We start from the raw sequence: 9,411 nt of genomic DNA on the forward strand, positions 1-9,411 counted from the left end.
AAAAGCTACTTTTTTTTTTTTCCAGCTGGTTGTGGTCACATGTACCTTTAACCCTGACACTCAGGAAGCAGGGGCAGGTGGATCTCTGTGGGTTCGGTCGTGGTTTGGGGATGGTGTGCTATCGTGCACATGTGGAAGTTAGAAGACAAATTGCAGGCACTGGTTCAGTCCCAGCTGGGCGAACACTGCTTCGGAGCCACAACCCCTGCCCATTCTAGTACTTTTAAATGCTACCTACAATGTACTGCCCACTAATCATATTTATAAATAAGCTTTAAATAGAACCCCCAGGAGGCAAGCCTTCAAAGTATACAGACAGACATATGTATCCCGGGAGCACTGACCTTGGCAGTCTGAATTGCTCCATTAATATTGGATGAAGTAGTCCTCAGAAAGAGGAATGTTACTGGACACAAGGAGAAGAATTGCATGCAATTAAAAGCGTCCTTTGTTTGTTTGTTTGTTTGTTTGATTTTTGAGACAGAGACTCTAGACATAGTTCTGGAATTCATTATGCAGATCAGGCTGGCTTCAAACTCACAGAGATCTGTCTGCCTCTGCCTCCTGAGAGCTGGGATTAAAAGGGTGCACCCCTGCATCCAGCTAAAAGTGTCCTTTGTAAAAAAAGACATAGCCAGAGTAGGACATGGTGTTCAACTGGCATGCTGAGGCAACAGCCAAAAAAATCTCAAGTTCCAGGATATGCTTGTTCGCAGATGTGTTCCCTAGGGACACCCAGCATAAACAAACAAACAAACAAACAAACAACAAAACCCAAAACTATCTGGCATAGACTGAAGTGTTTTACCAGGAAATCCCTATGTTTACTTGTACCTAGAAATGTGACTGAGTTTACATCCAGGGTCTTGAGCCAGTCACTGAGGTTGAGTGAGGCTGTAGAGAAGAGCCTGAGAGGGAAGGATTTGTGCTCTTACAAGCAGTGAAAGCATGGTACTTGTGTGTCTCCCCCAACCCCGCACCCCACCCCACCTCCCCACACCCCAGTGTGTTCTGAGCCTTTTGGAGCTTGCATCTTGCATCAAGTCAAGGAAAGGTTGGGTGAACACATAGGGAGAAGCCATCCACAGCCAGGAAAGAGGGCTTCATCATTACCCATAACCCAGCCATGTCAGCAGCACCCTTCCCAGCCTCGAGAAGGGTAAGAAAGTCTGTTTTTTAAGCACGAAGCCTAAAGCACTTTGCTATGGTGGACTGAGAAGAGGAAGATGCCATTTTAATGCACATGCTCACAATTGCACAGCTTCGAGGGCTCAGAGCAACCCCAGTTACTCAGTGACCTGCGTGCCCTGGCAGTCTGCCTGACCAAGAGACACTGATGCAGTGTTTTATCCCTAGCATGCAGAAGGTACCTGATTTTCATGTTCACTAAAACAGACACACAAGGGATCAGCAAAGACGTCTTAAGACAATGTAGAGGGCTGGAAATCATAAGAACAATGTGTCTGACCATGAAAGAATGAAAAGAGAAATTGGCCACACTGAGACATGAGCAGAGTCCCCGGATCTGTGAAAATTGAAGAAATTCTTCTCAAAATGCCACAGGGAGGCAAAGGGGGAGGGGCCAAGCAGGAAACTTTGTGAATGGAGTCTATCAGTGAAGACACAGCCTGCACAGACCACAGGGGCAAGTCGAAGGGCTTCCAGGGAAGTGTGTGGTTTGAAATACTTTATTTCAAGAGAGATGTGAGTGACAGGGTGGGATATAACCCAGCCACACCCCGATGATGCTTTGTGAGATGCTGAGGGAATGAGACAAATGTTGTAATGCATGTGTATATATGTGTGTGTATACATGCATGTGTGTGTATGAATGCATGTGTGTATGAATGCATGTGTGTGTGTATGTGTGCACATGTGTGTATGTGTGCATATGTGCTCTGTGTCTTGTGTGTATCGTAGACATTAGAACACCAATCTCCTTGAGCCCCAGGGAATTTTCCAGACTGCAGTTTCTGACAGACAGTGGACTGATGCTTTGGGTGTGCTCCATGCTAACCAGATGCCTGGAGAGGCAGTGGAAATGCTTTGGTTGGTACCAGCAGAGGAGGCTAACTTAATGGGTGCCGAGCAGCTGGGGCCTGAGGGTGTGGGGCTTAGCTAAATCTCCTCAGCCTCCCTCTTGGACCTGACTCCCTCTGGGTAGGGGCAGGTCGGAGCTGCTATGTTCTGACCTCACAGTGAAATCTGAATAATTGATGCCCTAGTCTAATGTTTCACCCAATTGTCATAAAGCAGAAACACAAGCCCAGTGTATGGAGGCTGCAGACAAAGGGCTGTTTTCATCGCTCGCTTTCCCCCAGCCTCAGGTCTGTGTGGCTCTCTCTCCAGCACATGATCTGTGACAATTATCCTGTGTTCTCCCACCCTTCCCCAGGGAATCAGGGGAGGAATTATTAGGGAGGTGGCTCCCCAAGGGCACAGGGGGAGGTCTGGAACCTCCTGCAGAGTGGCATGTGGACTGTGTGCCCAGCTGTTCCTTGACACCCACTTGGCACAGCCTTCCCTCTGCCAGGGCTGCCTGCAGGGCCTCTGAACACAGGGCTCTCACCCAAACAAGCAGCCAGATGGGTCCCCAGTGGCTTGTGAGCCGGCTCCCTGTGCAGGAGGTAGGACATGAGGGTGGGAGGGGCCACCTAGGAACTCCCTGAGCCCCAGGCAGATGGAAAGCCCAGCCCTGCTTGCTTTGCTTGCACAGGCATTGGGGGCAGGGTTCATTTCTAACTCTCAGAGCAAAACAAAACACAGGAAATGAACTTCAAACACTGTTCGGGAAGCTGGGGACAGGTGACAATTCAACCTCATTTGGCTCTGCAGGAAGGACCATGACAGGATATCTAAAACACGGCAGGACAGTTGGTGTCAACCTGGCCACTGTGGAGCTACAAAGACCGGTGTGGACAGAGTGCAGCTTGTGTTTGGTGTAAGGTTCTCAAGTCAGTTTCATAGGCTAGATTTGGGAACTCAGAGGCATCTTTGAGTTTAAGTTGGACACTCCCAAGGTACCAGCAGCACTGTGGTCCCTTTTGTTAGTTTGTCTGGTTTGGTGGAGTCCAGGTAGCAGAAAGCAGGTGAGAGACTCTGGGTAGGACCATGCTGCTGTTCTTTGGTTTATTCCTAAGAAAGGGGGACGTAAGAGGAGGAAAACAAGGCGCAGGGAGGGTGTAAACTACCCAGCTCACAATATAGGAACAATGCTATTTGCTTGGCTTGAGGCTGGGTGTAGCTATGTAGTTCAGGCTAGCCTCAAACTCTAAATCCTCCTATCTCTGACTCCTTAGTATTGAGATTATAGGTGAATGATATGATGTCTAGCTATTTTCAATAGTATATTATTGAAAAATCACACATTAGTGAGCTTAAGAGTACCTGTGAGACAGGTACAAGTCTCATTAGGTGACCAGGCTTTGGCTTGCATGTGTGGGGTGCCTTTTATTTGACCTTTGGGAACCAGGTCTGAGCCCTGCCTAGCAAAGGTGCCTAAACACTGGGTTGGGGACAGGTGGCCACAGCCTTTATTAGAGATAGGAGGACGTAAGCTCAGAGAGGCTCTCACGGACTGCCCTCCATTGTCCACTTCATTTACAAGGGTTGAAGCATGAAGAGGTCCATGCCCTGGCCTGCATCTATGAGAATGTACAGCCCCTGGCCTTCCACCGAACTGAAATTGGCCCTGTCTGCAAGGTCTTTCCCCTGCCTTTTAGAGAATCTGCTCCCAGCTGTCAGACAATGTGATGACCTGTGGGAGCTGAGGAGGTTGCTACAGAACACAAGATGCCTTACAGCTTAAAAGAATCTGATTTGCAAGGAATGGAAAGTAGACTGAGCTAGAGATGGGAGTATAGAGAAGGCTCCCTTGTCCGTAGTGGCTCACTCCTATCACCAGGAATGGGCTGTCAGTGGATAACTCTTTCTTCTTCCCCAGGAATTACATTCCGCTCTCAAGGGAAGCCCTTGTGCAAGACTCACTCCATCTCATCTGTGTTGAGTGCTTTACTAATATACTTGGTGCAGATCTCAGTCCTGGAGGTTTATCTTCCCAAGGAATGCTGGGACTTCCTGGTCCTCTCTCCTGGTGCATAGTCCTATGTTTTTGCTCTTTACAGGCATGTTCTCCAAGACACCCAACTTTGCACAGCATTGCTTGCCAGAAGCTAGCACCCAGGGCCAACCTCGGGTCCCAGATAGCATGCACCCAGCAAAGCAGTCACGATCAGGAGGAAACTTGGGGGAAGGGGGCCTGCTGGCTGATGCAGCATCCTGACCTATGAGGAGTTCCAGAGGTCTAGAGCTGGGACAACAGTCTTTTCTGAATCCTACTCTCACGAAGAAGAGAGAAGACCAATTAAATTAAAATACGAAAGTGAGGGTCTCCCTGCAGCATCCAGGGAAACCCTAATTCTTGGCAGCTGGGTAGTTAGGTAGGAGGAGTGTGAAAGGCTAGTTTGGAGGACTAGGCTTTATTGGTACTGTGGAGTCCTCAACGTCTGCCTGCTGTGGTCTGAAGATGGGGAAGAGTGGGGACCCAACACTTGCAATTGGGAGGTGTGGGAGGTGCAGGCTCCTGTGAGCATAACAGCCCCATAGAAGGGACCATTTCCATCCCACTTGATGACCATGTAAAAGTCTAATCAGATAACGCTGATCTCACGGAACCTGCCTCGGTGGCCTCTTAGTATGATATTATTGATAGCCAGGGAGGAACAGATCCCAATGCAGCCAGCTGGGGAGGCGTAGAACCCTTTGAGGGAGGCATTACAGTTTGGACATGAAGTGTCAGACTTGTTCCACAGCTGCTAGAGCAAATCATTGAGGGTTACCAGCTCGCTCCTGAGGGCTCTGACCAAATAGGTTAGTCACTGATGGGTTCCTATTAATGGCATTACTGGCAGGTGAAGGAAACTTTCAGCAGTGGCGTCTCAGTGAAATAAGTGGGCCATTGGGAATATGGTCTCAGAAGATGAACCTTTATCCAGATCCCTCTTTGCACACTCCTGCAGCTGTGAAATTCTGTCTCCACACAAGGTCACAGCAGTGGAGCCAGCTGGCCATGGACCAGCACCTTTACACTGTGAGCCCAAAGGAATCTCCCCTCTAACATGTTTATCTCAGTATTTGTAGCAGCAATGAAAAATCTAGTGTAGGAGACAAGTTGTTTTGTTTGTTTTAGTGTGTGCGTGTTTAATGGCTAATTGTTAGAAAATACATATAAGCCTGTCAGTGGTAGTGGCACACTTCTTTAATCCTTCAACTTGGGAGGCAGAGGCAGGTAAATCTCTGAATTTGAGCCCAGCTTAGTCTATAGAACAAGTTCCAGGACAGCCGGGGTTATGCAGAGAAACCCTGCCTTGAGAAATTAAAAATAATCAGACAAAGTAAAACAAATTATCTTTTTTTGTTTGTTTGTTTTGTTCTTGGTTTCTCTGGGTTTCTCTGAGTAGCCCTGGCTGTCCTGGGACTCACTCTGTAGACCAGGCTAGCCTCGAACTCAGAAATCCGCCTGCCTCTGCCTCCCAAGTGCTGGGATTAAAGGCGTGCGCCACCACTGCCTGGTTAACAAATTATCTATCTTAAATCACCTAATACATAGGCCAGAGGTGCAAAGACTTACAGTGCTGTGTGATATCACATCTGTCCTGGGTAAGGTTACGAGTGTTCTGATGAAACACTGTGACCAAAGCGACTGACACTTTCACACCACTGTCCATCACCAGAGGAAGTAAGGACAGGAACTCAGACAGGGCAGGAACCTGGAATCAGGAGCTGATGCAGAGGCCATAGAGCTGTACTGCTTACTGGCTAGCTCCTCAGGGCTTGCTCAGCCTGCCTTTGTATAGAACCCAGAGCCACTAGCCCTGGGGTGCTACCATCTACAATAGGCTGAGCCTTCCCCAATAATCACTAATTAAGAAAATGTTCTACAAACTTGCCTGCAGCCTGATCTTATGGAGGCGTTCTCTTCCATTGAGGTTCCCTCCTCTCAGATGACTATCGCTTGTGTCAAGGTGACCTAAAACTGGCCAGCACAGCATCCAACCACAGAAGTCTTTTCATCTTGCAAAACTGAAACTCTGCCTGGTTAAGTCAGCTTTCCCCCTCAGCCCCTGATAACCACCTTCCCCACCTCTCCATGAAATTGATGGCAGTGGAACTTTTGGATGAGCAGAGAGAGCTATCTGGGTTTGTCCTCTGTAACTGGTCGACTTCACTCAGTGTACCCTACTGTCCGCAGGTTCCTTCATGGTTGCAGCAGGTGTCACAGGAGAGGGAGGAGTTTCGTGCTGCAGATTTTGCAGGCCCAGGCAACACCCAGAAGAACAATAGCTTGTGCCTAGACCCAGGAAGAATGGAAGTATGTATGGGGAAGAGGCATCCATATAGGCAGCCCCTCCCTGAGGTGGAACTTCATGGTCAGGCATGGATCTGGGACAACATGGCTCCCGTGTTCTAGGATGACTCTTGGAGTAGCTGGGAAGGGACAGCCCAAACTCCATGCTGAGGAATGCTAGGACCATGAGGAGAAAAGCAAGGAGGTGTGAGGTCCAAATCCAGGCTGATGGCTGCTACATTTACTAATGTGACAAAGACTAAGCACTGTTGAGAAGCTCAGCATGACTGCCTTTGAGGGCCAGGAGTGACAGTAAAGCTGCCGTGGGGACTGCCATAGCAATGGGGAGGATGACAGGGTGGCCATAGTGTAGTTGACAGGTAGTGCCACTTTATTGTCAGAAGTAAGGTGACTGTGATTATTTCAGCGAGTGGCTAGCTGGATAACAGCTGGGGCCACCATCTAGAGAGGTGGGCTGGTGGGAAGTCGACTTAGGCATTACCCGATTCCAAAGATTAATACTCTGGATGAACATCAAGGAGACTAGGGTCACCCCTTTCCCAAACCCTAAATCCTGATCCCTCTCATCCCATGCCGATTCTCAGGCCGAGGATCCAGGTTGAAGGAGAGGTACATTCTGAATGCAGAGGTACCACCTTATGGTGAATGTGTGAATGGTGAATCTAGGCCTCCAACAAGGGACCCCAATCATTTCCATTTCCTTGGGTGTCCATGCACAGGGGCATAGGGAGTATCCAGGGCCCTTCAGGACTGGGCCAGTCTGAACAGACTTGGTGTAGAGATGGCAGGGTCCCCATTGTCTCTATTAGAGAAGACTGCGTGGAACCAGGCCTGATATCCCTGCTACATGAGGCAGTCCTGGAAGCAGTCTATCTCCTGTACCCCATAGCCGCTGTTTTTGAGTCCCTTACTTACCATGTCTGTAAGGCAAGACTTCTGGATTTACAAGATAAGATTAAACTTCCCACCCTCCCTTTCAGTTTTGAGAGGTGAAGCAGACCACAAAACGAAGGTTGTGTCTTTTACAGCTGCTCAGGCCCCATGACAGCAGAGGACAAGCCAGGCTTGAGGAAAAAGTTGGAGTGGTTGGGCCCAGACAGGCCTCCATGGAACTGTAAGGGGCTTGAGTTTGAAGTCAGCATGTTGGGGTGTGCAGCCTGCTCTTCGGGGCAGATGGTGTTCCCCAGGCTGTGGGCAGAAGCTCCTTTGTAGACAGCATTCACACAGCCTGGGTTTCAACCCAGAATAGCTTCTTCTCCTCACCCCGAACAGGGTGGCCAGCTGCTCCTCCTGTGCAGGTTCCTGGCCAAGGTGAAGCTCCACCTGGTCCATGTGCGGGTGTCACCAGGCTCCTCTACCTGCAGGGGCAGGCCATGTTGGATGCCAAGGGGCTTCTGTGGAATCCACCCTTGTGAGGTGGCAGCCAAGGCCAAGGAGGGAGGAGTTTTGGAGAACAGGATGTAAGGGATTAGCCTGCCCAAGCCTGAAGCCCAGTCACATCCACCTGGCCACCAGGGCTCTGGAACCAAGGCCACCTTCACCCTTCACCTTTTCCCTAATATGGTGATTTAAACTAACTCTCTCTCTCTCTCTCTCTCTCTCTCTCTCTCTCTCTCTCTCTTTCTCTCTGTATGTGTGTGTGTTATTTACTTATTTTTTAAATTACCAATAGCAGCCTTCAGCAAGAGGCCTCCTGAAAATTTACCTTCCCATCCAACTCCAAATTTAGCCCTGATTTCCAGGCCTCTTACCATCTGGGTCTGCCAAGCCTCTGCCAAATGGATCACCTACCACAGAGTGGAGAACCCACTGCCCTGCCTTCCATATGATGCTGGCTGTTTTCTGCACTGGAAAGCCAACTGTTCCTACAACCACACCCACTGGGTTCAGGAGAGGCGTCACTGACGCAGGCTTTGAGCCTACATCTACCACTCTGGAGTCCCCGCCAGGGCCATATGCCATTTCATGTTTCAGACTGGCCATACAGGGTGCTGGCGGTATCCATTTCACTTTACACTGGTGGTCTTTGAAACCAAAGCCAAGAAGGCTGAAGCTGGGATTGAAAACTTGGGCCACCTAGAGCCTCCCTGGAAGGCCAGGCCACCCAGGGAGTGCCTCATGTTTCTTTGTCCCCAGCCAACCTGGATTACATTTGGGCCTCCCAATCAAGCTTTGCAACCCAGGAAGTCAATGCGCTGGTATTTGTAGTTCCGTGCCAGACACTATCTGGGGAAGCAGAGATGTTGGCTATAGGTCTCCACTTGTCACAGCTGGCAAAGATGAAGGGAGCCAGGAGGGTGTCCAGAGGTGTTTCCTGTAGTTTAATGTAGTTTGTCTTTTCTGTCTTGACCACTACAAATGCCAAATAAAGATACAAGGAATAGATCGTCACAGGCAGGATAGGGGGCGCATGTCCAATCCTGTGGTGATGAGGTCTCTAGCCCTTCTTCTAGAACCTTCTTGTTTACTTTTGTCCCATAGCCCTGTGGCTGGAGTTAAATACTGGCTTGTCTCATGGTCCACCTTAGTCAGCTGTCCACTGCCTGATTTTTATCTTCTACCTCTGCAATAAACTGTCAGTGTGACACTCAACCTTGGCCAAGCCAGGAGTCCATTTTCAAAGGACTATCTGGTACAGGAGACACAATAAAAAAAGAAGACTGACTATTTTAGGTCCACAGTCTCTGAGGCTGGGAAGTTTAAGGTCACATGGCCACTGCTGGAGATGGACACCTGCTGCTTCCTAAGCTGGTGGAAACTTAAAGTGTTCTTGCACAAGACAGAGGGGTCTAACCTCCACTATAGCTAATGCATTCCCATGAGAGATCTGCCTGGGTGACCCACCCTGATACACTCCCTTCCCCCATAGAGGAACTAAGGTTCCTATACCTTATTATTTAGAGGTCACTCTCAAGCCATAGAATAACCAAGAATTAAGACTTTGCAGGCTGGAGAGATTCCTTAACAGAGTGTGTACTGCTCTCCCAGAGGACCTGAGTTTATGCCCCAGCACCTATGTAGGATGTCTTACAGACTCCCGAAAT

General features: G+C 49.2%; 1 long non-coding RNA gene across 1 annotated transcript; it reads left to right on the forward strand.

Annotated features, from left to right (window-relative positions):
* The first annotated feature begins 2,507 nt into the window (after positions 1–2,507).
* On the forward strand, positions 2,508–8,790 carry LOC143443102 (uncharacterized). Its single transcript, XR_013111847.1, has 3 exons — positions 2,508–2,627; positions 6,251–6,370; positions 8,040–8,790. It is a non-coding gene; the product is annotated as an uncharacterized LOC143443102 (long non-coding RNA).
* Positions 8,791–9,411: the final 621 nt, after the last annotated feature.

The sequence above is a fragment of the Arvicanthis niloticus genome, chromosome 1 (assembly GCF_011762505.2).
Source record: "Arvicanthis niloticus isolate mArvNil1 chromosome 1, mArvNil1.pat.X, whole genome shotgun sequence".
Classification (NCBI taxonomy): domain Eukaryota; kingdom Metazoa; phylum Chordata; class Mammalia; order Rodentia; family Muridae; genus Arvicanthis; species Arvicanthis niloticus.